Here is a 25,361-nt window from a genome sequence, read left to right on the forward strand (position 1 = left end):
ATAACAGTTTAAGAGAACAACACATTAAATGTATCAAAAGGTGCAGTAAAAAGGTACAGTTTTCACAATAAAATATTAACTAGTACAACTGTTTTTCAGCATTTGTAGTAGTAGTAATAATAATAATAATAATAATAATAATAATAATAATAATAATAATGATAAATGTTACTACTTCAAATAATTTTTGAAAGATCATGTGACCGTGAAGACCGGAGTAATGATGTTGAAAATTCAGCTTTTTATTACATAAATCAATTTTAAAATATTTAAATAAAAAAACAGTAATTTTAAATTGTAATAATATTTCACAATGTTACTGTCTTTTTTTGAGCAAATATTTCAGCCTAGGTCATCATAAGGTACTACTTAAAAAAATAAAAAATAAATAAAAAATATTACCAGACACAAAACTTTGAACAGTAGTGTAGATTTTGGTCTTTTTTTGGTCTTTTTTACCACTTAGACACCACCTTACCAACTGCAACTAGCAACACCCTGGCAACCATTTTCTTTATAAAATGTAAAAATTTCTACGATATCCTTAACAGATCTTCTTGTGTAAATGCCTGACAACTTAAATGTCCATGTCATGCTACAGTGCAGATTATCTCTGCGAGCCTGCTGAGATGAATCGGTTATGAAAGCAGCTCTGTGAATTGTGATGACAATTGTCTCAATAAGGGCAACTTGTAATTGGAGAAATGTATTAATCATGAAAAGCACCAGGGACGTTCGCAGCGCATGCAGCGTGTGGAGGAAGCTTCTCCTTGGCAACACTAGGCTATGTTTAGGCAGTGTGTGCCAGTGTTTTGTTCTGGTGATGATCGATTGATTTGGGTCTCACTGGAAGTGGGCAAAACAACTGTTTTTGTCCAGAATATTGTTTATGCAGTGATGGATCATTAAGTGCTTGTTTTGGTGTCTTTAGAGGGTAAATATCAACCACATATCTGAAGTTCTTTCTCAGGAATCTTTTGGAAAGTCTTTACACTCTTAAGGGGACAGTTCATCCTTTAACTAAAATTTGCTGTTAACTTACCCACCCTCAGGCCATCCAAGTTGCAAATGACTTTTTTTGTTCAGCTGAACAGTAAAGAAGATTTTTTTTTTTTTTAGCTGAAACAGTGCTTCTTGATGATTCATAAAATGCAAATCAGTGGCTACTGGTTTTTGAGAATTTAAAAAAGCATATTAAAGAACACAAAATTAATACCCATGACTCCTGATGATATATTGAGGTCTTATGAAGCAAAATGATTGGTCTGTGAAAGAAACTAAACATTTTTTTACAACATTATTACCTGTAATCCAGAGCCTCTGGCAAACAGAGAAATATGATTCTTTTCTGCGAACCGGTTCTTTCAGACAGCTTTTGCAACGAACTGGTTCAAAAAACTGATTCACCCATAATGTATACTTAATTATATTATTAAAAGAGACCTATTATGCCCCTTTTTACAATATGTAAATCTTAGGTGTCTCCAGAATGTGTCTGTGAAGTCTCAGCTCAAAATACCCCACAAATCATTTATTATATTTATTATATCAAACACAGTTTTCGTGCATGTCTCTTTAAATGCAAATGAGCTGCTGCTCCCCGCCCCCTTTTCCAGAATAGAGCTATGCCTTTACAGCTTGTACCTCAGATATTCTTCCAAAAAAGTGTCTGTTACACGGCATGAGTACTAAACTAAATTCTCTTTCATGTCTTATTGCGCTTAAACTGTCAAATACACACAAGTATGTTAAAAACACAGTGGCAGCGCTGTGGGTGGAAACATAAGATTAAATGGCGGTAATATTATAATAATAGCACTTGAATGATAGAAAAAGTCAAATTTTCATGATATGTCACTTTTAAAGCACCCAATAATGCTGTGAAACATGGATGTTTTACATGTCTAAAGTATATTAGCAAATCAGTTGCTCATCAGTCTTTGATCCGAGTCAAACTATTTTCTTAACTGACCCTTCGCAAAGACCCGCCCACCTTAGTTACTGTTGCTATGTCTAACAAACAATGCCAATCTCATACTACGTATCATTGTTCTCACATAGTGAAAAATAAATCATGGAGCAAAGAGGAAACTAACAACACACCGGCAGACAAGACAGAGCAGGTTACTTTAGGTGTGAAACAAGGTCTCATCTTTCATTTTTTTTTAAAGAGATTTAAATAATAAATACCGTTTTGTTGCTCTTTAACGTGTTGTGACAGATCACTGTATCACCTCAGTTAAAGTGTCATGTAAACCGATTGTCTTTTCATATTTATTTCAAGCACAAAATAAACATGAATGAACATCAGAGCTAGGGATTAATAAGCGGGGATTAATAAGCGAAATAAGTGGAAAGACAGAATAAATTAGACCGAACAATGACGTGACTCAAACAAATAGAGGTGTGCACTAATGCAGCAAATGTGGAAGCATTTAAAACTACCTGAGAAAGAAAATCACTACAAGCACCAACAGTTCAGTTTAGTTTCTGTTTAGTACCGCATCATATGTCTACATTAAATTGTGCTTTGTTGGTAAGTTATTATAACTAGAATGTTAAAAATGTTCAGTGTTAAGTAAATATTTTTAAACTGTTGTTTTGTAATTTATTTATTTATTTATTTATTTATTTATTTTTTTTTTTAGGGAAGACAAAATTGTAAAAGGCGTATTTTGGCTATTTAATTTAGATATAGATTTAAAATGGATTTTTGATTTGAAATCTTTGTCCTCTTGGTATGAATGAGGAACTGATTTTGAATTGTTTTCTGTAAAATATATAAACATATTTTGTATGGATTAATAAGATTATATCTATGTTTATGAATGGATGAATTTATATATCTTTTATTAATGTTTTTTTGTATTGAGGATTTTCTATATTGAGGTATTAAGGATATTTACCATTAGTATATGTATAAGAAAGAAAAAAAAAAAACTTTTTTTAAGATATTGGATATATTGTGTGGTGTATTATTATGATGTCCATGGTTAATATTAATTTACTGTGCAGGTGTGCGCCAATTCATGTGGCACTGAAGAAAAACTCTGTCTCAAAAACGTTTTCACCTTTGCACATATTTTTATGACCTCTGATGCAGCATTTAATAAAGATTTTTGGAAGAGGTATAAGCCTGGCATATAACCATGTGTGGATTTTAATTGTTTAATTGTAAAAAAAAAAAAATTGGCAAAATACATGGGGGTGGGGAAAACAGGAAAAATCATTTCGGTAATTGGCCTTCAGCCCAGTGTTTCATTTTGTTCAGTTTTGGCTTCGGCCAAGAATTTTCATTTCGGTGCATCCCTAATAAGAGCGTATTTTATTTAAACCGGGGAAAAATGTCAATAGACGATTTTCCAAGTTTAAGTCCACTGAAGTTAATCTACACTCCTGTCTGATTTGTTTGTCAGACTAAATGGCAGATTCTCCTTTATGATTGGTCAGATCACCTGTCAATCAAGCTCTTTGTGAAGGATCAATTCAGTAACTGTTGGAGGAACTGGAGCACTGACTGAGTTTATTCTTCATAGGATCAGATACACCAATATTTTGGCTCATTTCAAGGCGGAGTGACTGTCAAGCATCCAAAAGTACATTTTGATTAAGTAACTTGTAGATGTGTGGTGGTCAAGCTGCAAACTGTTTCAAACAGTTCAGTCCAATTTTGTGAACTGATTCATCCAGTTCACTTAAAAAAAACAATTCAAAAGAATGATTAGTTTGTGAACCAGACATCACTGTGAACCGTTTGCCTGAGGCTATAGATTAATGAAGTAAATAATGTAAAGTTTCTTGCACAGACTGATTGTTTTGCATAAAACCTCAATGTATTGTCAGGAGCCACGGGTATTAATTTTGTTCCATGATATGCTTTTTCTAATTCTCAAAAACCTCACTGACTTGCATTTTATGGATCAACAAAGTCCACATTTTAAGCTAAAAATCATATTTACAGTTCTACTGAAGAAATCTGAGGGTAAATAAATTAACAGAAAATGAATGCGGCTTCAAACGATCCCAAATGCGGTTGTAAACGATCCCTGAACTCTGTGTATTCTGGCTCAAGACAGTTAGGGTATGTCGAAAAACTCCAATCGTATTTTCTCCCTTAACTTCAAAAATCATTTCAAAATCATCCTGCATCACTGCAGAAGTACCGACCCAGTCCTTGCAAAGTGAACATGCAAAGAAGATCAAACACCCTTAACAAAAAAGGTGAAACAGCGATATAGGATGATTTTGAAGTTGAGGGAGAACATGAGATGGGAGTTTTTTGACATACCCTAACTGTCATGAACTGGGAAAAAACAGTCTAGGCATTGTAGCGTTTGACATTAAAAAAATATATGAATTGTATTATTTTTATGAAAATAGTTGATCGTTACGCTAGTTAAGACCCTTCTTTCTCAGCTGGGATCGTTTGAAGCCGCATTTAAATTGCATTTTGTACCATACCATTCCATTATATGGTAAATAAAAGCTGAAATGTTTTCCTCAAAAAAAAAAATAAAAAATAAATAAATAAATAAAAATTCTTTATGACTGAAGAAAGAAAGACATGGACATCTTGGATGACAAGGGGGTGAGTACATTATATGTGAATCTTTGTTTTGAAAGTGGACTTCTCCTTTAATTTTTGGATGAAGTATGCCTTTAAAACTAAATATTCTTTTTTGGCATCATTGGTTCCATGAAGAACATTTAACATCTCTTGGAACCTTTACGTTCCACAAAAGATTCTTTATAGTGAAAAAAGGTTCTTTAGGTTAGAAAAAAATATTCTTTTAAGAACTGTTCACTGGAGGTTCTTTAGGGAACCTTTTGGATCTTTATTTGTAAGAGTGTAGTTGATCTGCTGTCTGCATTTAGGTCAAACAAAAATGATAAAATCAATACTAATGCACATAATTCTGTGGCAGAAACATACATCCACTTGTGCGAGGGAGAAAATTGAGCTGCGAAAAGTGCAATTACTGTAAGAATTCCAGCTGATTGGCTTCGGACAGAAATTTTGCAACTTTCAACTGCAGGAAAGGGTTTTTAAAGCCTCCAATATCAAAAGTGGCAGGAATTATGGTTTTCACCATGGCAACAAAAGTGGAGAGCTTTCATTATGCCCCAGACAGCTGAGGGAGTTACTTAAATAAGAGAAAATGTGCATTTGTCTCTTGGTAATCACAGAGAGAAGGGAGCACCTCAAAACTATGTATGTGGGTTTCAAGCAGTGGTGATTAGAATAACCTTTAACAGGCTCTTCGACAGAAACTCTTGATATAATGAGCTTTATTACTGTAATGTTCTGGTGCTTCCATGACTGAATCTCTGATTCTCTTCTTTCAAGCAGCCTTTTTAAGCAGCAGCAGAAATCTTGATGCTCCGTATGGTTTTTAATAATCTGTTTGGTTTTTTCCATGTTGAAGTGATGATAACCACAGCTGTTGAGTGTTAAAAACAAGTCGTAAAGGAAAAAAAATTGTCAGCAACAACTAGAAGCCGCAAAGCCGCTGGATTTTTGCTTCTTCCAAAATGTGGCATGTTGCACAATCTTGTAATTGCATTGGCTTCAACTAGAGTGAAGTCGAGTGAAGAGACAACGTCTGTCTGATTTGGTAAATATGGGGTCCTGAGATGGGATGCACTGAATCTGCTCATCCATCCATCCATTTGCCCCCCCAGTTCAGAGGAAGAGGTAAAAATAAATCAGGCTTTGATTTAGTGCACGTCTTTTATTCTGCTGATTAATTTCTTTCGTACTATTTTAATTATGTGGCAAAGGCGAGACGTATCAGATGTCTTCCTTTGAGAATGGATCAGACACATTAAACAAAATTAGATATTAGATAAGAGTCATTCATAAGGTCATCTTTCAGTCCTTTAATGATGTTTGTGCAGAATTTAGACATTGATATCTTCTTTATAATTAATTGGAAGTAATATTTATGTATTATTTTTTTATGCAACCAAGTATTTTGTCAAGCCCTGCTGGATGTTAGTGAATTTGAAATTAATAAATACATTTTGTCCCTCAGTCCGCACTGAACCCCGTCATCTTTGGCCATAAAAATTTGGGGTCCACCCTTATGAGACACCATTAACCAGAAGTGACATCATTCAGCTGTTGAAACAGTGAGGTACAGAAACAGAAAAATAATCATGTAATATTTTGCAATGTTTATTGCAGGGGATGACTTTTGCGCTCAACGCTTGAACAAAAAAAATATATTAAAGTCAGTACTTTGTCCCTTAATACTCATCTATTATAATCAAAATTACATTTTTAAATGTTTTTACATCCTTACCTCATTTAGTATGTATTCTCCTGCTCCACACTCAGTTAACTTAAGTATAAACCACTACACGAGTAGCAATATTGGATTAATTCAGCCATATATGTTTGAACAAGAAACTGGTTCCAAAAAAGAGGAGCGAACTATACAGGGGTCATCTACATGTTAATGTATCAGAATGGTAATAAATTCTATGTATCGCTCTCTACAATGGCGGACACGAACGGTAATTGATATCATTAGCCTTTGGCTTGACTACATTATCAAACAGCTAATAATGTGTTGCTACAAATCATGTTCTTGTGATATGCTAATGATGTGAAAAGCTCCATTCACATGTTGACGGGATTGGTTACAATTGGCTGTTTCAAACCACATTTCTGAGAGTTATTTTTGCTTAAAGTGCTTGAAGTACTTGAATTTGACTTTTTGACATTTAAGGCCTGGAAAACCCTTGAAAATAGGAATAGCACATATCTTTTCACACAAAATTAACCCTTTTCACTCATTTAAGTTATTGTCAGAAAAAATCGAGCTAAGCAAGTAGTACCCTGGTGAAAAAAACAGCATATGCTGGTTAGGTAGGTTTTGATGCTGGTCCTTAGCTGGTTTATGCTGGTGCTTTGCTGGTTCATGCTGGTCCTTGACCAGCAACATGACCAGCAAAAACCAGCAAAGGACCAGCTTAAACCAGCATCAAAACCTACCTAACCAGCATTCCAGCATCAAAACATACCTACCAGCATATGCTGGTTTTTTCACCAGGGTAGTACTGGCAGTTTCATGCAAACATGGCTGAAGACGCGAACAGATGAACCAAATCAGTTGAGTCAGTTACGCTCCGATTGATTCAAACTCGTGACTTTGATCATTTATTTCAAGCGATTCACTAGCAAAATCCAGATCAAATTAAAAGAGCCATTCATTTTCTAATTTCAACATCGATTGTAACATTTTTAAAAAGCATGCAATGATGGGTGAAACAGAGCTTTTCGAAACTCTTAAACCATTGTGTCGCAAAATGATTCACTGTTTTAAAAGGCTGTAATTGAATCACGTATCGCAATTCAGAACTTCACGCACTGCAAATCATTTGATTCAGATCAGGACTTTGAAGTGTGTATCGCAAAACATGCAATTTAGATCGGAACAGGTTTGTGAATCATTTTACGAATTGAATAATTCAAATCAAATGATTCGTGAAACACGATTTGAAGTCCCAATTGAAATCCAATGATTTGCGAAACGCAAAGTTCTAATCTAAGTCAAATGACTTGCACTCCACGCTCCGAGTCCTAATGAAGGTTCACAAATTATTATTCAGATCAGAACTTCAGAGCGTGAATCACGAGTCATTTGACTTGGATTGTAATTTTTAGGAATGATTTTATTTGAATCATTCAGTACGTCATTCAATTTGTGCTCTGAGTCCTGATCTGAAATGATGGTTCGTGAATTATTATTCAGATCAGAACTTGAAGCATGAATCCAGAAGCATGAATCCAGAATCATTTGATTTAGATTGAAACGGGTTTGTGAATCATTTTGCGAATTGAATGATTCAAGTTAAATGATTTACAGTACACGATCTGAATTGAAATTAAATGCTTCGCAATAGGCAATTCCTGATCTGAAATGATGGTTTAGTGAATCATTATTCAGATTGGAATCATTTGATTTAGATCGAAACTTCGGTGCGGGTTCGCATATCTTTTGTTTTAGATGGGAACTTCGGAGCGCGAATTACAAATCATTTGATTCAGATCGGGACTTCCGTGTGGTTTTGCGAATCATTTGTTTCAGATCAGGATTTCGGAGTGATTTCAAGTTTGTTTGTTTTTTTGTTTTTTTCTTAAACGGTTAAAAACATCAAACCATTAAGGCAGTACAGTTATAATAACAAAACAAAGAAAAAATAAAGTATACAGATCCCTTAAGAAAATTAACCATGGTTTTACTATAGCGTAGTGTAGTATACTTTGTAATACTTTAGTAGTAATACTTTTCATGTGCTTTATTTTTGCCATTTTTATATACTAATACTCAATAAAATTAGTATTAATAAAAATTATATTTTAATATTTAAATATGGATTAAAGGTATAGTTATTTTATCCAATGTTGCATGGATTTTTTTTATATTTGTATTTTTTAGAAGTCATTGCAAAAGGGCTCCAGATGGTGGCAGGCTGGTGGCAAAGAGCCATGATAAAAATTCAGACAAAAAATAAAAAAATAAAAAAATAAAATACAATAGTAAAGCTGTTCTTTTGTTAGTTAGCAAATATTTGTCTTCACTTTAAAATAAATGGCAATGACTTTTATGTATTTTTTGGGCATAGGCAATAGATGTAGATTTTTAATAAGTGTTCTTTATAATTATATTCAGACGTCTTATGAATAAAAGGAAAATGATATTAGTAGTCATTTAATGCATAAAGTGGAAAAATGTGTTTTGTTGGAGGTAAATATCTGTATAATGTTGCGGGGATTCAGAAAATTAATTGAGTTATTTAAAAAAATATATATATAGATGAAAAAGGAGCAGAGCCCCCCAAAAAATCGTCGGCAACAAGACAGCCTAGTAACAGCAGGGCGAGCCATGGCGGCAGGAACATGAACCTTAAATCTCACACGATTCTCCTGATGGTTGTCTCTAAACGAGCATTAATGGCCATCAGTCGCAATAGATGCGCCAGAATCCTCAAATAATTACCGATGGTGTAGAAACTGAACCGCTAGAGGTCCCGCCCACTCGCTCGCTCGTGCAACCGGAGACTTCACGGAGGGTTCCGCTGCTGTCAGACTCTATTGCTCAACGTTTGCCAGACTTGGATAAGAGTGGACGGAGGGACTTGGGGCCGGAGAAGGGATTCACGAGCTGATTTTTTTGGACACACTCGCCAGTGGATTGTGATCATTCTGTAAGGTAAATAAGTGTGCTGATGCATGCTCGCTCATTTAAATGATGACTTTGCCCCGGCGACCGTGGAAGCCACCCTTCTTCTCCCGTTAGATGAACGTTAGTGTGCTTCACAGGACGCCGTTTGCACATGAAGCATCGTTGGAGTTTAAGTGCTGTCAAATAGGCTGTCTTGATCTTTAAGTGTGCATGGTTTATTTCTTTTTTTGTGCTCGTGTTCTATAACGGATCACTTCTGTATCAAACATGACACGGGGAAGCTGGTTTAAAGCCCACCGGAGTTCGTCACACTCGATAGATGCAAAACATCAGGCGATGTTGCATAATTTCATTCCCCAAATCATTACTTTCATTTGCAATGTAGTATTGATAGGCTATAGTGCTATCGATTTTTTTGCATGCTCAGCTTCTGAAACTGAAGAATCTAAACTTTGAGCTCGCATTAGTTGAGTGCAGATACACTGCTACATGTCAAGCATGTGTAATGCCAGATCGTTACGTTTGTGTGATAGTTAAATGACCAAATTGTAAGTTTATATGATTCATATATGGCAAAACCGGCGCATGATCGTTAACTCCATTAGATCACCGTAAAAATATTGCATAAAATCGTAATCGCGTTTGAACTGTGTGCTCTGTGGACTGTTTGACTAACACACAGATCTGATAAACTAATGACTAATATTAAAAACCTAAGCTTATTAAATGGCTAGCATGTTGTCATGCTCCGCTAGACATTCTGGTTCGATTCCTATGTATCATTTTAGGCTAATAACTGTAAAAATGCAACTTGGGTTGGTGTATATTTGACTGTTTGATTCTATTTTAGTCAGTAACTTTAATTAATTCATTAGCGTAACCTAAAAGCAGCGGTTAAGTCGATTTCTGTTGAAGCGAACATAAAAATACGCGGTAAACGCTTCGCGATTTTGCGCGGTTTATCCAACGGAAAATCGCTGATGAAAATAGTTTCTGTTATTTCTTATAGTTAAACTAAACCAAACGCCTTCTCATACATTGTTTTAAATAACTGTGTAGAGTATAGCTAAATACTAATGTCCGTTCACACTGGCGTTGAATAAATAAAGTTGTTGTGTTATTGATTTCTATGTGTTTCTTGTCTGCCATTGTATCCAATTGAGTAGAAGTTTTCTGAATAAGTAATTACTTCGCAACTGTTAAAAACGTGCGTTCTATGTAGTATTAATGTGTGTAGTATGAATCTAATCTGGCTGTACTACATATATCCCATGTTGTTGTCATGTGACTGCTTCCTCATATTCTCTCCTTTGGTTTCATGGGATAGTTAAGTATCCATTGGATGTGCATCTGTTTTTGCCTACTGTTTCATGAATATTGTGAATTTGGAAATAGCCTACGACATACTGATTTTCATCTAGAAAATGGGACTGCAAAACCAGTTATAAGGGTAATTCTTTTAAGCTAAATAAAATAAATAAGCTTTCCATCAGTGTATGGTTTAGGACAATATTTGGCTGAAATACAGCTATTTGAAAATCTGGAATCTGAGGGTGCAAAAAAAATCAAAATATTGAGAAAAAACTCTTTAAAGTTGTCTAAATGACTATTGCTAATCAAAAATTAAGTTTTGATATATTTACAGTAGGAAATGTACAAAATATCTTCGTAGAACATGATCTGTACTTAATTTCCTAATGATTTTTGGTATAAAAGAAAAATTAATAATTTTGACCCATACAAAGTATTTTTGGCTATTGCTACAAATATACCCATGCTGCTTCAGACTGGTTCACATATAGTAGGAAAGTACACATTCGGATACTGCCAATGACTTCTGCCCACTTGCTGCCCTAGTAATTGTAATAAACAACACTACTCTTATGATGTTGTTACTTGTCAGATTGCATTGAGTTCAGGTCACTATGTTGCTGCAAGTTATTGATGGTGTGAACAGGGTTTAGAGGTCTGGTTTGTATCAAGACTAACCTTTCAGTGCATGTTTTTTTAATGTGCAGGTATTTATTATCAGCAGCAACGTTTGAACATGAACTCCTTTACAGCGCAGTCTCGAGTCAAGTTCACATAATTGATGGGTGGGTTTTGTGGCACTTTGATTGACACAAAGCTTAATGGTATCTACTCGCTGCAAGTGCACAGACATCCCAAATGCCAGTATTGCTTTCCAAGCTTGGTTTTCTTCTTAGGGGGGAACATTTGCTATAGATGCCGCTAAAAATTTAGACGGGTCGACTGATACTTCTGGGCAAGCTTGAGGTTAGAGCCAACTTACTGGTTTCTTCACATACAAATGATATCAGCTTAATGTGTGAAAAAACCCATCCGTTAGGTTTCCAACAGAGTGAATGCAGGAAATTAAGAAAGAACCAACAATTACAAATCACAAATTGGTTAATAGCCAAAACAGCCAGTCAAGATGCTGATTAAATTTAAACATTGATGCAGTGGGCTGTGTTTCTGATTGCATGATGATTTACAATTATAGGGGTGAATGCAAATTTACGAAAATGATCATTTAATCAGTGCTGTTTTATTAAATAGTTATGTAATGATGAGCCCGGATGACAAATGAATTTATGGATGAAGACAAAAGTCAAACTTTACACCAATCATGTTCATGCAACATTAACTAGAAAACAACAGGACACTCTATAATGTCAGTAATTCTGGTGCTATGGGCCACATAGGCGACCTATCATTGATTTCTCACAGCAGTTGTTTATGAGGCCGACTTTATTCCTCTTCGCAGTGCTGGCAGACTGAAGTATGTTAAGGTTTTTTGACAGTTTCTTAAAGATATGCTTCACCCAAAACGAAAATGACTCATCTTTAGGCCTTAAGTAGATGTGTTTGTTTTCTCATCTGAGCAGATTTGGAGAAATTGAGCATTGTATCACTTGCTCACCAATGGATCCTGAATGAGTGCCGTCAGAATGAGAGTCGAAACAGCTGATAAAAACATCACAATAATCCACAAGTAACCACTCTAGTCCATCACTTAACATCTTGTGAAATGAAAAACTGTGTGTTTGTAAGGAACAAATCCATCATTAAGCCTTTTTTTTATGGATTATGTTTTGGCCAGAAGTTATGGAAACTAATGTAGACTGCGTCTGCAGTTAGTTGGCTTGTCATAGACATTTAAACCGCAACAAATCCATTCTCGGGCTCGTGTTAAACTGATCCTTATTAATGATGAAAGGGTGATGTTGTGCTCTAATGAATGCACGCACAGACAGCTGCAGACAGTGAGCTATATTATCACATTGTTCGCCCTGTGAATTCACCTTTATGCCCTCCGTCATAGCTCACATCTGGCGTGATGGAAATATAGCGATGCCCCTTCAGCCCTCCACTGAGACACCTGCTGCTCTTTACAGCCGGAGCTTGACAGAGTCTTGTGCCGTGGCATCCCTTTGGCACTGGTGTCAGTGGAAACCTGCCCTGCTGCTCTGCTTCTGTGTGCATTCATTTTCTTTCCAAGACTCAGATGGCAGAAAATAGCAATTAGAATCATTCTCTGACAGAAAATAAACCTCTGAACTATCCTTTTTTCTGTCAAAGAATGCAGTGTTTTCTCTTTTTGTAAAAAACAGCCTTTGTTTCGCTTGTCTGTTGTTCTAGAGAGCAAGAAATGGTTGTGAACGCCACAACTTTGCAGTTGTATAATCAAAAACAGAATATTCAGTGGGAAGTAATGTAGAGTGGGACTTAATCCAACCCTCAGCGTTGCGAGTAAATGTCTCTCTCCTTCTTTCTATCAAATGCACATGACAAAATAGACAGTGATAATTTACTTTCTTATTTATTCCTGTCTAAATGATGGGATTAATTTGGTATTTATTTATTATTTTTGTCTTTTGCATAAAACAAAGGGCAATACCAAGCACTAATGCAAGAGGCAATATACAGTTTGATAGTAATTCACTGTGATTAATTCATGAGCCCATCAATCATCAATCTGTCAGAATTTAGCATTTTTTTTTAACAAAATGTTTTTTTGTTTTTACAAAAAATATTAAATTACTAATTTTCATTTAATATGACAAAGCTGTGAAATCTATCTATCTATCTATCTACCTATCTGTTACCTAACTGCAACCATAAAAAAGTCATTAAAAAAAGAATCCTGGAAATTAGATAGAAAAAATATGTAAACTATTTTATTTTTTTTTTGCTTATTTTGATAAATAAAATAATTATTTTTTGTTCAATAAATATACTGTCATTATGTTAATATAAAGCACATATTTTAAAATGCAGAAACAAAATCATTTTAAAATGTAAAGATTGTAAAAGCATTGAAGGAGATCCCATAACAATTTAATTTTTCTTTCTTTCTTTCTTTCTTTCTTTCTTTCTTTCTTTTTTTTCATTTCCTTCTTTCTTTACATCAGTAACAACAAATGATATTTTATTATATGATATGATTAATAGCATTTTTTTTTTAAATATGGTTCCATTCTAAACATGGTGATTATCTCTAAGATGGAGACCCAACATAATATATGATATTTACCATCTGACCACGTTATGTCAACAAATGGAAAAGTCAGCCATCTATTACTTATTATGTTAATTATTGTGCCTTTAAGCCTCAACAGCAGGGATGCTTTTTACCCCAACTAAAATACTTTTACGTATTCTTTTGTTATTTAAAACTGTTGCTTTAATTATCTTAAACAAAACTGAAAATCATTAAGAAGACATTTCTCAAAATATACGCATCCATTTTAGTGATTCTCATTTGCTACTTAAATCTACAACATTTTAAAAAACATAAAATATTAGATCAAGTAAGCACAGAAATCAACCTTTACGCTGCTGCAACCCACCATCGCTTCAAGGTATGTATATATGTATATGTATATATGTGTGTGTACATGTATATACACACTGCCCTCCAAAAGTTTGGAAACACCCCTGGCAAAGTGTGGGTTTGGACAATATCAGCATAAATCCTTATCATTTTTTGGTGCAAATACATTAAAGTAACTTGACATTGTCATTGAAGACCAGCAATAATAATTTTCATTTTGATTACATAATAATGGCAATATATACATGTCAAAGTCAGACATGCCCCTTTGCCAGCTGTGATGCCTGGTTACTGGTTTAAACTTGGCCAAGGTTTTTAAAAGATTTTTGGGTCAGCACACCTTAATAGCTTCAACAATTGATTGCCAATTAAGTTTAGAATACAATGAATTTAGGCCCAGTTTATGCAGAGCTGTAATAGCTGCTAATGGTGGATATTTTGATGAATCGAAAATTAATGTTTTTCTATGTATAAACTGTTTATGTAATAAAGTATGTTTCCGTGGTTTGTGTTGTCCTTTATCAGTGCAGAATTATCACAAATTAAAAAGGATTCATGCCAATATTATTCAAAACCCCATTTTTCTAGGGTGTTTCCAAACTTTTGGAGGGCATGTATATATTTTGGAGGGCATGTATATACACATATGTGTGTGTGTGTGTGTGTGTGTGTGTGTGTGTGTGTGTGTGTGTGTGTGTGTGTGTGTGTGTGTACTTGTTTTTGCTACATTGTGGGGACCAAATGTCCCCACAAGGATAGTAAAACCTGAAATTTTTGACATTGTTACAAAATGTTACACAATGTTAAATGTTAAAAAATTATTAAAAATAGTAAATGGTGTTTAACTGAAAGTGTAACGATACAAACATGTTTTCTGTGAGGGCTAGGTTTAGGGTTAGGGTTGTGTTAGGGGATAGACAATATCGTTTGGTCAGTATAAAATCTATAGAAGTCTATGGAAAGTCCCCACAATTCACAAAAACAAACATGAGTGTGTGTGTGTATACACACACAAACACACACATAGATAATAGTTAACTGAAACTACAACCATAAAAAAAATGTTAAATAAATAAATAAATAAAGCTACAATTATTTTATAGTAAACTTAAAAAAGCAATGATAATATTTACCATTTTTATATGAATTTTCATAATTTTCAAACCTAAATTAGCAAGCTTTTATTTTGGTGGGTTGCCGGCAAGTAAGTGTATGCGTTCCGGGTTTAGCGCTTCTGATTGAAGAGCGCTCAGTTCAGAGCATCAACAAATGAAATGTCACATTTTTGGATTGTGCTTTGAAAATGGCATCAAATAGCCTAGAATTATGCTTTCAGTTTGAATAGAAATCTTATATAGTATTATAGATTGTCAATCTAAAATGGTAACTGTGCATTAACAGCTGTCAACCATGTTGGCATGCAAATACGCATGCTGAACTTATTTGCACAGCACACTTATTTACACCTGCGGACCACTTATGTGCACCCCTGTGTGTGTGTGTGTGTGTATATACATATATATATAGAGAGAGAGAGAGAGAGAAATGTATAGATGTATAGATATAGATATATAAAAGGGACATTTATAATGAAAGTAAGTATGGCTCATTTTGAGCAAACAAGTCAACAGGACACTGCACAGTGTTGAACGTCCTGCTGTAGTTCCCAGAATCGTTTAGTTTACACGTTTAAATTTATGCTTCCTCTGTGAAAGTGTCATTGAGAGTTGTAGTTTATTGTGTTTGAGCTGATAGGAGTGGAAAGAAGGAGAAGGTTGGCACGCTACATTAGACATAATGTCAGTGCTCCGCGATTGCTGCCTCTTTATTTAGTGCCCTTAGCTGCTGTTCTTATTCCATTGACCTCTTGTGTTTATTGCATGAGTGCATGTGTGTATAGCTGTTACCGGCATTGCACATCCATAGCTAATTCTATGCGTGTTCATCACACAACCTGAGCAGTTTGGATCTAGCCTGTGACATTTACTGATACCGTTTTCCCTTATTTTCCGTTTATTTAGTCTCTCTGTGCACTGCAGTCAGGTGGAAGTGTTTTCAGCATTTTGCACAGTACATTTGTTGTCTGTAAATGCTGTTATTTATTTGCTATAATTTGTGGCTTGTTTGTATTATGGACAACTGGCCGTTACTGTCCGTCATCATCGAAACACTGACATACTGATGAATTTTTTTTGCTCCAGTTTTCTGGCAGACATCCAGCACCAGCAGAGCATCAGTCTGGCCCTCTGAATCCACTCATTTCTGACATGTCTGTTCATATTCACATACTATCATACTGCTCAGACCATTTTGTAGTATGCAGTATGTATGCAACCTGAGCACATATATGATTATATATATTCATGTAATGAATATAAATAAATAAATCCAGTCTCTCATGTTTATGCATGCAAATCAGTCTGAATGAATAAATTATGGTGTTAATAGGAAGACTAATAAAAAAGAAAGTAAATAACTCACCCACAAAGACAAATGACAAATTTGAAATGACTTGAAAGATCATTTTAAGGGTTTTTTAATGAGGAATTAGCCTGGTGAAATTAAAGGTACATCTGTGTGTCTGTAACCATCATGACACGCAGTGTTTACAGAGCTTTGATGACTGATGATGCAAAAAATAAGTTGTCTATTAAAAAGAACAGCTGAACTGCTGTTAATTTAACTTGGAAAATAGCTATAAACAAAAGTTTATTTGTATAATTAAATAAATAAAAATACATTCATAAATATTTAAGTAGTATACAAAATACAGAGATTTGTAAATATATAAATTAGAGAGAGATTAAAATACACACATATAATGAAAAATTCAAACAACATGCTTATTCTGACTTGTACATATTAAAATGTATAAAAGAATAAGGGAGCATATTAAATTTTATTGTGTTTTAAATGAGTAAAACAATCGTACTGACAAATGGGCAAAACCTAGGATAGTTTTACATTTAAAAAATGTAGAATTACAACTAATTAGTATTTGGGGTAAAAGTAATTCGACTTTTAATAAATAATTCATAAATTAATTTTTGTTGCAAATATGCCTGACAAGATTGTTACACTGAATGACATTTTAGTGGGTGTCTTCTGTAAATTAGGGAAAATGTATGATATTTAATTTTTGCTTAGAAAAACAAAAATGCAGTTAAATTAAACAGAAAATGTTTTACATTTTATTTTTATTTTATTCATTTATTTATTTTTTTGGAAAAACAACAACAATTTAAACCAGTATTACACTTGTTTTTATGCTTAAACACTTTTTCGGCTTTGACCCACATTTTTATATATATATATAAAATTAAGCACTTTTATTATGTATTTAATTTACATTTTTATCTCAAATGTATATTATATAAATACATATGTATGTGTGTGTGTATATATATATGTGTATGTATGTGTGTATATATATGTGTGTGTGTGTGTGTGTATATATATATATATATATATATATATATATATATATATATATATAGATATAGATATAGATATAGATATAGATATATATATAGATATAGATATAGATATATATATATATATATATAGATATAGATATATATATTTTTTTAATTTTATAATAAAATAAAAATATATCGGTGCCAACAATATTTATAAATATTATTATACTATACACAATTTAAAATATATTCATAAATAAACTCAATAAATTTATATTTATTTATGTACTGAAATTAATTTGAGCATCTTGATTAGCCCAACACAGTCAACCAAAGGTGTGAGTTTGGGGCGGAGCCAATTATTTTTCCAATAAATGGAAACTTGCTAATATTCCGTTACTAACTTAAGAAGAAAAGTTCATTTGATTCTTAAGCAGGCTTTAACTGATCATGTGTTCATCCAACTATTTGTTCATTACTGTTTTTTTCTTGTGTCCCTCCTTTGGAAACTCTCTATTTTATCAGTTTAATGTCTTCCTGTCTCTTTGCTCAGAATGCAGTACTGTTGTGGTTGAAAACAGAGCGTCTGTTGTTCAGAATATGTTTGTGAGGGGATTTGAGCAAAGCGGACGGACAGATCTAGAGAACACAGAGGATAACGGATAAAGTATTTGTGACAGCTAGAGAGAGAGAGAAGCAGAAACAGGGAGCGTATGGCTGATGATCATCTGGCCATATGTATGAGTTGCATTTTGTAAGTGCCACAGAAACCAAGCTATTTATACTACGCTGGTGGTCTCAAGCAGACAGCGGCATTTACATAATGTAAAAATCTGTTCAGCTTTGGTTCGTGCCCTCCTTGATGGCTGACCCAGTTTTATGTTCGATGGTGTGGCAAAACATGTCATTATGTGTGAATGAATTACATTCTGACCACGTTATATTTTCTTGCAGCTGATTTCATGTGTGTGGCTCGAGGATGGTGAGGTTTCACGGCTTACACACGTACGCAGACTGACACACACACTTACACGAGCGTACATGCACGCTTCCTGTTATCTCAGGCAATAATTCGGCCCCATTTCTTTTACCATCTCGATCATCAGGAATGGAAAGGCAGCCCCAGAGAAGCAGCGGATGGGAAAAAATGGAGAAAGATAACCACAATGGATGGGAAAAGGAGTAAGAAGGTGACGATTATTGAGAATGCTAGGCAAGGCGGGGAGAGAGGTAGATAGCAGCACATATGAGAGAACAGAAGTACTGAATAAATCACACAGGAACAGGAAGGAGAGATTCATGGCAGCTACTGTATGTATTGGCAGGAAATGTATGTAGACTTGCATGTTTGTGTGTGATTGTGATCCAACAACATATTCATAAAAAAACATATTTATTAGTCCCGCAATTGTAACTTTCTTAGAAATCAACTTAATAGCTTACATTTCTTGTAATTAGGAAAAAATAAACACCTCAGTCACAAATTGCTACTATTTCTTAAAATTGTTTAGTGTTTATAATTATTATTTGTTACATTTTGTTTCTTGTAATTAAGAAACGAATAATAATTGCAATAACAAATTGCAACTCTTTTATAAAATCATGTTTATTTATTTATTTTTTGTTTTGCATTTTACAACTGTGATTCTATCACAATTTGACTTGCAGTTGCAACTTTATTTCTTGTAATTAATTAGGTAAAAATAATAATAAAATATTTTTACAACTTTCTTCAAATTGCAATCTATTTGTTGTTTTATTTCACAATTGTAATTTTATTTCTAACAATTTTGCAATATCTCACAGTTGCAACTATTAATTGTAATTAATCAGGGAAAGATTAAGTTTTATTTCTTGTAATTAAGAAAGGAATCACAATCATAAATTGCAAATATTTCTCAGAATTTTTTTTTTTTTTTTTTTTTTTTTATCTCACACTTGTAACTTTCTCACATTTTGACACAATTGCAACTTTACGTGTAATTAATTGATTTAAAATGATCACTTTTTTTTGCAAAACTTTGCAACTATTTCTTTAACTTGCAATCTATTTATTGTTTTATATCTCACAGTTATAACTATTTCTCACAATTTGACTTAGTATCTCACAGTTGCAACTTTGTTTCTTGTAAATAATCAGGAAAAAAAATTCAAGCTTTGTTTCTTGTAATTAGGCAGAAAAGAATCGCAATCATAAATTGCAACTATTTGTCGTTATTATTATTATTATTATTATTATTATTATTATTATTAATTTTATTTTTTTAATTTTATATATTTTTGGTGAAACTTATTTCCAATATATTTTCAGTTATTTCTTTAAATTGCGATTTATTTTTATTTTTATTTTTAGTTTTATATCTCACAATTGATTTTTTTTTTCTTACAATTTGATTTAATATCTCACCGTTGCAACTTTATTTCTTGTAATAATCAGGGATAAATTCAAGCTTTATTTCTTGTAATTAGAAAGACAAGAATCACAATCATAAATTGCAGATATTTCTTGAATTGTTTTTTATTTATTGTTTTGTTTGTTTGTTTGTTGTGTTCATTTTAATTTTATATTTCTGAGTTGTTTTTCTCACATTTTGACATAGAGCTGCAAACTTATTTCTTGTAATTAATTAGGTAAAATAATTACATTTCTTTATATATATATATATATATCTCGCACAATTGTAATTTTAATTCTTACAATTTGACTTAATATCTCACAGTTGTAACATTATTTCTTATAGTTATTAGGCAACAAAAAAGTAAAATTTGTGAAATTTGCTACTCTTTTTTGAAATTCAATTATTTTTGTTTTATATCTCACAATCATAGCTTTGTTTCTTACATTTTGACTTAATATCTCACAGTTGCAACTTTCAATAGTCACAATTTGCAGCTCTTTCTTGAAATCATATATTGTTTATTTTTTGTTTTATATCTGACAATTGTAATTTTTATCACAATTTGACATACAATTGCAAATTTATTTCTTGTAATTAATTAGGTAAAAATAATAAAAAATATTTTTGTTTTATATCTCACAATTGTATTTTTATTTCTTAAAATTTGACTTAATATCTCATAGTTGCAACTATTTCTTGTAATTTATCAGGCAAAAGCTTTATTTTCAAGCTTTATTTCTCATAATTAGGAAGAAAAGAATTTCAATCATAAATTGCAACTATTTCTTGAATTGTTTTACACATTTACACAATTTTACAAAGTTGCAACATTATTTCTTGTAATTGATTAGGTAAAAAAAAAAAAAAAAAAAAAAAAAAAATTGCGATTATATAATTTAATCTCACAGTTGTAACTTCATTTCTCATAATCAAGTAAAATCTCAATGTACCCTGTTTGCTTTCTTTCTTTTTCTTGAGTGTTTCTGATCTTCTTGTTGGCAATTCATCAGTGTACATCACTGTAAAGAAAAGCTTATTTTCATAGTACTTTGTCAAATAATTACTTTTCACTGACAAACATCCTTTTTGACTCAGATATGCAAAGCGAAATCCATTTCTATTTAATTAGAGCTCAAATTAAAGCCTAGATCACTGCACAAACTATTATTCAATGCACAAATTTGACTTTAATTAAATAAATTCCAATGAATGTGAGCTATAGTGCAGTGAGACTCATCAACTGAGGTCTTCATGTTTTAAAGTCTTCTCTAATACGCCTTGAGCAAAATATTAAAAAACCCCAAAGTGCGGCCGAGTGTTGGGTGATGATTAGCTTTAACCGGCAGGCGTCTGTTTGCTATAATCTCTTAATGGCCAATGCACTGGCGTATGGAATAATTCCATATGCAAAATACTTGAGAATCATTAAACGTGCACTCGGTGTGCTTTTGCATGTACATTTGTATGTTTCCTGGAGAGTGATCTACATAGAAATGCGGTAGTAGTTACTGCGTTCATATCTGTGTCTTTGAGGAAGATGCTGAAAAAGCTGTCTGTTCATATTATCGTCTCTGTCGGTTCCTGTCTCCGTCTCTTTAAATCTAATTATGCATATATGCATTTCTTCCTCATTGCATTCTAATTTATTATCCGGTGGAATAGGAATGGCTGATTATGTGGAATATATGTCTGTTACACTTAAATGGTTGTGCTATTTTCCAGACACTGGTTTGTATACACGTGCAGACGGCATGTCAAGTTAAAAACAGTTCCACTTTCAACTAGTCCATTTTGAAAATTTGTAGTTTTGCACATTCCCAGTGGAAACTCTCCTCCTCTCTCATGACATGTTTTTTTTTTTTTTTTTTTTTTTTTAGCGTCTCTCCATTCCAAAACTCACTCCGGCGTCGTTGCATGCACTCCCCCTTCCTCTACTTTTCTGTCTCAGTGCATCAAAGAGCCAATTTGAAGTGCCTTTTTCGGTATGGCAGCCGCTGCCTCTGTGTCTGTGTAGCTGGCAAGACCAACGCAGTCAGACAACATGGCTGGCACCGTATGCCAACAGACGAGAGCAGCATGCTCTGCAGAAGGACAGATAATGAATGTTATTGTCCAGCATGGTGTGTCGTGTCCTTACTAACTTTCATTTAAGCAAATAAAATGCATCATCCATCCTGTGATTAAAGCCATGCCAAAAAATAGCAGCTTAATTGTCCTCATCATGGGGAACACATAATGATAATTGTACCGTGACCTTTTTTATGTCAACAACAAGCTTCAAAATTTAAAGGCGTGGACATTCAATACACGTTAAGCTCTATTGAATGTGATGTTTAACACAAGAAGTGATTCTAGTCTCATGCTTCAGTAGGTTTGTTTACATGCAGTAATTTTTCATTAAATCAATTGAATCTAATTCAGTATTCAGTGGTGGACAGTAACGAAGTAGTTGTACTTTGTTACTGTACTTAAGTACATTTTTCAAGTATCTGTACCTTACCGGAGTATTTTTATTTTGAGTAACTTTCACTTTTACTTCACTACATTTTGTAAGATCGTACTTTTTACTTCACTGAATTTCATAAAACATAATATATCACATGCTCCGAGACGCAGAAGCGGTGTCTGATTCATGACCAAACTGATGCTTTTAAAGTGACCCTGTTAAATCGATTCGCAAATCACACCAAACGATTCATTTATGAATGGGAATGATCCGAAAGCAGCTGTGCTCGAGTTGACAAGCCATTGATTCAAATTATCCATTTAGAGCGAGTCTCCAGTGAACTGAATTCACAAGTAACAACTCGAAGATCTCGTGGGCGCGGGCGTGCGACTTGGGCCTTTCATGTGCACTTGCGGCATTCTGAAATGTTGAGATGTTTTTATCTCGATGCGAGGAAAAAACGAGCGTGTCGCACACGTGCGCATTGCAACTGCGTCACTTCCTGCTGCGGCGCGTCTACATTTGAAATAACGAACTGGAGCGCGTAAAAGACGCTATATGTGAACGGCCCCTCATGCTTCCAAAAGTAAGTTACTAATGTCGAATGTTAGGATTGTTTGTTCAAAACCATACTGAAAATAAGTAAATATTGTTAGCTGATGCTTTTTAGGTGAACTATCACTTTAATTTAATCAAATTTACTTTGAAACATTTTCACATTTAGAAAGAAGGAAACAGCACGTAACACAATTAAATAAAGATGAAATTTTGAAGTAGAAAGACTGGAATAGTATTTTCTTGTAAAATTACCAGGGACATTGTAAGTAATTACATATACAGACATGTCCTAATTACGTAAAAAGCACTGCACTGTAAATTTAAACTAATTGCATTTATGATACATTTTCATTTATTGCAGATAACATGCAATGTGTGTCTGAAAACGTTATAATTATTTCACACTTACGTGTATTATTTCTGTAATAAGTAATCTTCTTGCTAAAGTTGTACTTATTTTCACAAGGGAAAGTAAGCAGCTTTTTTCCCATTGAATATATTTTAACATTTGATGTCTTGTGTGCATTTTAGTGTTTATTGCATGCCTCTTCACTTCTGTTGTACTGCAAGTGTCTTACTCTAACTGCGATTGTTGCTTTTTGCTAAACAATTGAGAGATGCGTCAAAATAATTTTTCTTGGCACAGATGCTGTCATTGTAGCTTAACTGCTCGTGAACCCGTAACGTTCCTTTTAATAGGTTAACAGAGACATTTTATGGTGATCACGACACCATCATCTCCCCAGGCGGTGTTGTCTCAGATGAGCAATGAGTAAATATTGCTTTGAATGAAATCTGTCATGTTACTTAGAGCTGCTCATTTAGGAACAAACCCTGGAACAAATACGATTTAGAATTTTTCTTTTTATTTTATTTCATTTTAATAACTCTTTGTCACCTGTTTGCCTTATTGATAATGGAAATACGTAATGAAAGATGAAAATGTGTTCGGAATTAAATACTAGCTTGCTGCTTAGTAATACAGTGCAGTATATAATATATAAAGCATAGTATTTATTAAAAATTAATGCATTTTTTCACAGTAAACATTGTTTTTGAGTACGCTGAAAAATATTGGTTTAGAAACAGTTCTTACTCATTTTGTAGTTTTCACTGCAGCATTTAAAGCGATAAATATAGGAGGAAAATATCAAAGTCATTTATATGTCTCAAATTTATATGTGTGCTATGACTATTACTGAATATTGGCATGTAGATGTGTGAAGTTTGGTGCAAATTAAACATGGTATGGTTGAGTTAGTGTAAAACATCCTGTTGCCAACAGGTGGTGCTATGAAATATAATATTGAATATTGGCCTTTAGATGTTTTCAGGCCAGGACTCTTATGAAACGTGCAATTTGTATCGTGCAAATTGGACATTGCATGTTTAAGTCAGTGTAAAACAAGCCATTTTCTGTTGCCAGCAGGTGGCGCTATGACTATAACTGAATATGGTCAAGGGTGTGTGTTCAGGACAGGACTCTTATGAAACGTTTTTGTGCAAATCGGACATTGTATGCCTGAATTATAAGAACTTCCTGTTTCATGGCAAAACATCGAAGTTTGTTAGGCCGCCACGGACATGCCCTTCAATGAAAACTCAAGATCTTCGCAATTTAACGTCACAAAGGGCTTTAGATTACACTGACCAAATCTGGTGTTGATCTGTTTAAATCTGTAGGAGGAGTTTGCTGAAATGCAACGCCTGAAAATGGCACAAAATTTGCAGAGAAAATTCAAAATAACAGACGTCCTGTTGGGTTTTGGACTTCGTACCACAGGACTTTTTTGTAGGTATTGGTGTGTTATATGTGTCTACCGAATTGTGTACATGTATGTGAAACATAGCTCGAGGGGAACTTCGTTGAAATTTTATATGTGGCGCTATCGAGCCATTTTGCCACACCCACTTTTGAAACCAATATCAGATGTAAACTTTCACCACTTTTGGCATGTGTGCAGAGTTTTCGAGCATGTTTAGGCCCTCTAAAATGTGATTTATCTTGGAGAAGAAGAAGAAGAAACTGAGCAATTCCAACAGAGTCAATGCACCATCTGTGCTTGGTCCTTATTACAAAGAAATTGAATTAAAACGTGAAATTTTGAAATAGAAAAACTGTTTTCTTGTAAAACATACTCCAATAATCTTTGATCTATTTCTAAGTTCAGGAAATCTTTCCTACAGTGTACCATACTCCACTGTATAAAAAAAAAAAAAAGATTTTCTGAACTTGTAAATTCAGATTATTGGAGTATGTTTTATAAAAAAATTCAGCTTCAAAATTCTTGTTTAAATCAATGGATTACTTGTCATTTCTTTGTAATTATTTGTGAAATATGCAGCAATTTTTGAGTAAAAGTTGTTTCTATATCATTATTTTTAAGTGTACTCACTATAAAAAAGATTTTCTGAACTTGGAAATAATGATTATTGGAGTATGTTTTATAAGAAAATTCAGTTTTTTTTACTTTACTTCTTGTTTAATTTAACATATTACTTGCT

The 25,361-nt window shown here is 33.5% G+C and overlaps 1 protein-coding gene across 3 annotated transcripts in view; it reads left to right on the top strand.

Annotated features, from left to right (window-relative positions):
- jupb (junction plakoglobin b) overlaps nucleotides 1-25,361 on the top strand; it is a 142,664-nt gene that overhangs the window by 29,684 nt on the left and 87,619 nt on the right. For 2 of the 3 annotated variants that reach the window (XM_051136654.1, XM_051136656.1), the window contains exon 1: nucleotides 8,898-9,221. The exons of the other annotated variant lie outside the window; for it this stretch is intronic. The gene's annotated coding sequence lies outside the window, so the exon portion shown is untranslated. Of the gene's footprint in view, nucleotides 1-8,897; nucleotides 9,222-25,361 lie in introns of those variants that run through there. 3 annotated transcript variants of the gene reach the window in all.

The sequence above is a fragment of the Labeo rohita genome, chromosome 19, assembly GCF_022985175.1.
Source record: "Labeo rohita strain BAU-BD-2019 chromosome 19, IGBB_LRoh.1.0, whole genome shotgun sequence".
NCBI lineage: Eukaryota > Metazoa > Chordata > Actinopteri > Cypriniformes > Cyprinidae > Labeo > Labeo rohita.